Raw genomic sequence first — 5,008 nt, 5'->3', positions numbered from 1 at the left:
TCTGTCTGTCCGTGTTCCACAGTGGACTCCCAGTTCCACAGCACAAGTCAGTGAGACTGGAAGCTCTCAGACACCTGGTTCCCCAGCAGCCCACCTGCCGGGCTGGCCGGCGCTGGGAACCCTGGAAGCCCGGACTCCCCAGCCGACTGCCAGGCAGGCTGCCGCAGAGCCAGGAAGTGTGTGCGCAGGCAAGGGACCCGCCTGCTTCCTGCCAAAGTTTTGTTGCCATTGACACTTTCCCACGGAACAGTTCAACTTCAACAAATCGGCATTTTCTGATGGAAGCATGATCCAGTGACAAATTCCCAACCAGCTCCAATGCCCAGCTTTGTGTCACTAGTGATATCTGCACCTTTCCTGTTCTTATAGTTCTGACCGGTTTCCATGCCTGGACCCTCCCCCAGCTATTATAATCCACCAATCAGACTCCAGCTTTAGACTGCATGCCCCTCCTTCTTGTCCAATGAGACGGCCAGATGGCTCTGGAAGTCCTGCCTACTTTTCCCAGGACCCCTAGGTTTCAGGTTTGGTCACATGTGCATTTATGGCGCCGTTCAGCCATTTTGGGGAAAAAACAAGATTTTTTTTTAAAGTTTTTTTTAATGTATCATTACTGGAATCATTCAGAATAAACGAATAAATATAAATGTCATGCTTCTTCCTTATTTTTAGTGTAAAATATACTTTGTGTGCAATTAGCACAAATCTAAATCAAATTGATTAAATAATTGTACGCAACCACTACAGTAGTACAAGTCTAAATAAATTAAATACATGCAACAAAGACTTAATAACAGAGGAATAAATGAGAAATGTTTATATATATTTCTATGATATATATCATGCATTTTTCTGATTTTCAGAAACAAATATTTGTATGCAGTTAGAACATTTCTAAATAAATTAAACACATGCACAAAGGCTGCAAGAGATTCCTGATAGAAATTGTAAATATAACTTTAGGATTAATGACGTGTGTACGGGGTCTGGCTGTTCTACCGCTGCCTTTCAGAGATGGCCAAGAAAGTTTTTAAAAGGGATGGGGGAGCCGGGAGAAAGATGAGAAAAGCCATTTACGCAACAGAAAGTGAATATTTTGGACCTCATTGTGATGGACAAAGATGAATTAATCACTGGACTAGAAGTTGGTGATTGCTGCGGCCCGGTGATCATGACATAAAATGTTTGATTCCACAATCCTCATTTCTGGGGTCCACACTTTAAAAGGATGTTTAAAAATTGAAGAAGACGCAGAAAAGAGCCACAAGAACAACTCAAAGGGGGGTGAGGGGAAGAAAATGCCTTGAAACAAGAGACATAAAGAGCACCACCTGTTTAGCTCATCAACAAGATGTTGAAAGGTGACTCTTGGTTCCAGTGTATAGGGACCTTCGTAGAGAGAAAAGATTGGGCACTAAAGGGGTCTGTAATCTAGCTGAGAAAGGCAGACCAAGAACCAGCAGCTGGAAGCTGAAGACAGACCAAATCAGATTAGAAATAAGGCACATTTTGTCATAGTGAGTGAGGGTGATTAACCGTTGGCACAAACTACCAAGGAGGGCAGGGTGGTTTGTCCATCTCGGAGGTCTTCAGATCAAGACTGGCTGTCTTTCTGGAAGGTTCACTTTAGCCAAAAAACCACAAGTTATGCTGTAGTGAACCACACGCTATTGGGCTCCATACAGGGGGAACTGGGTGAATGTGAATGGGCTGTGATATGCAGGAGGTCAGGTTAGATGATCTAATGGCAGGGCCTGCCTTACGGGTGGGCAAGGTGGGCGATCACCCAGGATGCCATGGTCAAGAGGGAAGGAGAGTGCTGGACTAGGGTGCGAGGCCATGGAAGGGAGCTTGGGCCAATGGGAGGGAGGCAGCGGGGGTCAAGGGCGATGGAGGGGGTGGGGAGCCTGAGGAGACAGCGGGGGCCAGGGTGATGGGGGAATGGGTGGGGAGCCTGGGGAGGCAGTGGGGACCAGGGGCAATGGGAGGGATTGTTGGGGGGCAACGGAGGCCTTGGGGGATGGGTGGGGAGCTCAGGGATGCAGCGGAGGCCGGAGCACCAAAATACAAGTTCACCCAGGGTGCCATTTCCCTACGGCCTGCCCTGTCTAACGGTCCCTTCTGCCCTTAAACTCTATGAACCTATGAATCTACCCCACCGAAAATTCCCGGCTCTAGGAGCATGCAACAAACCACACCCCACTGCCTGAGCCAATTAGCAAGTCGTCTTTAACCACACAGCCTTTTGCAGAATCATACATCATAAAATATTAGGATGCATCACATTTTTCTGAACCAGTCAGAAGGTTTTCTGATCCCCATAGACTTCTATGGTACTGTACCAGGCTTTTCCCCCAAATTTCCCTATTCCATTTCCTCATCAAGGTAACGTATTTCATTATCCTGTTCTCCCAAATGGCAATCAGCCCCTACTGCCTTCCACCGTAAAGAGGCCTTGTGATTTTAGTAAAATTTTGCCTACATGAATTGCACAGCATGAAACCCTCAACCCAACCCTGGGGAAGGGGCAGGGCCTCAGGGGTAAGGGGTAGGGCAGGACCACAGTTTGGGCGGTAGTGGGCCCCCCCCCATTTTTAGGGGGCTTCCGCCGCTCCTGGATGAGGTACCCCGCAGGTTGTGATAGGCATGTGCAGGACCCATGGATTTAGAAAGGTGTATTATGGGGGATGTTGATTATCATGACAGTGGAGATTTGCCTGCACATTTTGCATCTGTTGTTCTGGCAGAGTCTGGTGCCACTTGGCATTGGTGGGTCCTAGTCTGATGATGACTTGGCAAGGTTGGGGGTTGTTTGAAGGGCAGAAGGGGCATTCGGGAAAGATTTATTTCAGGATGGGGTCCCCATCGAGTATGGGCTGTGTTTGATGCTACCCTATGTGGGTTCCAGATTAATCGCAGTTTTAATCGCACTGTTAAACAGTAGAATGCCAATTGAAATGTATTAAATATTTTTGGACGTTTTTCTACATTTTCAAATATATTGATTGCAATTACAACACAGGATACAAAGCAACAGAGGGTCCTGTGGCACCTTTAAGACTAACAGAAGTATTGGAGCATAAGCTTTCGTGGGTGAATACTCACTTCATCAGATGCAAGTTAGTCTTAAAGGTGCCTCAGGACCCTCTGTTGCTTTTTACAGATTCAGACTAACACGGCTACCCCTCTGATACTTGACACAGGATACAGAGTGTACAGTGCTCACTGGATATTATCTTTATTACAAATATTTGCACTTTAAAAATGATAAACAAAATAAATAGTATTGTTCAATTCACCTCATACAAGTACTTTAGTGCAATCTCTTTATCGTGAAAGTGCAATTTACAAATATAGATTTTTTTTGTCACATAACTGCACTCCAAATCAAAACAATGTAAGACTTTAGAGTCTACAAGTCCACTCAGTCCTACTTCTTGTTCAGCCAATCGCTCAGACAAACAAGTTTGTTTACATTTACGGGAGATGCTGCTGCCTGCTTTTTATTTGCAATGTCACCTGAAAGTGAGAACAGACGTTCACATGGCAATTTTGTAGCCAGATATTCTAAACCTTCGTATGCCCCTTCATGCTTCGGCCACCATTCCAGAGGACATGCTTCCATGCTGATGACGCTCATTAAAAAAATAATGTGTTTATTTTGTGACTGAACTCCTTGGGGGGAGAATTGTATGTCCCCTGCTCTGTTTTACCCACATTCTGCCATATATTTCATGTTATAGCAGGCTGGGATGCTGACCCAGCACATGTTGTTCATTTTAAGAACACTTTCACTGCAGATTTGACAAAATGCAAAGAAGGTACCAGTGGGAGATTTCTAAAGATAGCTACAGTACTCGACCCAAGGTTTAAGAATCTGAAGTGCCTTCCAAAATCTGAGAGGGACGGGGTGTGGAACATGCTTTCAGAAGTCTTAAAAGAGCAACACTCTGATGCAGAAACTACAGAACCCGAACCACCAAAAAAGAAAATCAACCTTCTGCTGGTGGCATCTGACTCATATAATGAAAATGAACATGCGTCAGTCCATACTGCTTTGGATTGTTATCAAGCAGAACCCGTCATCAGCATGGCAGCATGTCCCCTGGAATGGTGGTTGAAGCATGAAGGGACACAGGAATCTTTTGCGCATCCGGCACGTAAATATCTTGTGACGCCGGCTACAACAGTGCCGTGAGAACGCCTGTTCTCACTTTCAGGTGACATTGTAAAGAAGAAGAGGGCAGCATTATCTCCTGCAAATGTAAACAAACTTGTTTGTCTGAGCGATTGGCTGAACAAGAAGTAGGACTGAGTGGACTCGTAGGCGCTAAAGTTTTCCATTGTTTTATTTTTGAATGCAGTTATTTTTTGTACATAATTCTACAATTGTAAGTTGCACTTTCATGATAAAGAGATTGCACTACAGTACTTGTATGAGGTGAATTGAAAAATACTATTTATTTTGTTTTTTACAGGGCAAATATTTGTAAACAAAAATAAATATAAAGTGAGCACTGTACACTTTGTATTCTGTGTAGTAATTAAAATCAATATATTTGAAAATGTAGAAAACAGCCAAAATTATTATTTAATAATTATTATTTACATAAATAATATTCTGTTATTGTTTAACGCCACAATTAATTTTTTAATCATGATTAATTTTTTGAATTGCTTGACAGCCCTAATTTTAAATCATGGCTTTCTAACTGCCTGAAGGACAGAGATAAAGGTTTCCCCGTCTGACACCTTCCCTTGCCCCTTTCATTTTTCTGAGGTTTTAGTGGTTATCTGAAGAAACATGTGCCCCCAACCTCACATTCCCCATTTTTCTCGAGCTAATATCTGGTATCTAAAATTGCATCCTCTCCATCTCCTTCTACTAAACATACTATTTTTAGTCAAAGGTCTAATGACATAAAAAATAACCCCAATTAATGTTTTTGAAAGTATTTCTTACATGCTATGTACAGAGAGAGAAAGAGAGAGAGTAACCCAGGCTTTA

The sequence above is a fragment of the Terrapene carolina genome, unplaced genomic scaffold (genome assembly GCF_002925995.2).
Source record: "Terrapene carolina triunguis isolate 2854851 unplaced genomic scaffold, T_m_triunguis-2.0 Scaffold230, whole genome shotgun sequence".
NCBI lineage: Eukaryota > Metazoa > Chordata > Testudines > Emydidae > Terrapene > Terrapene triunguis.
Note: the sequence above shows the minus strand (reverse complement) of the source record.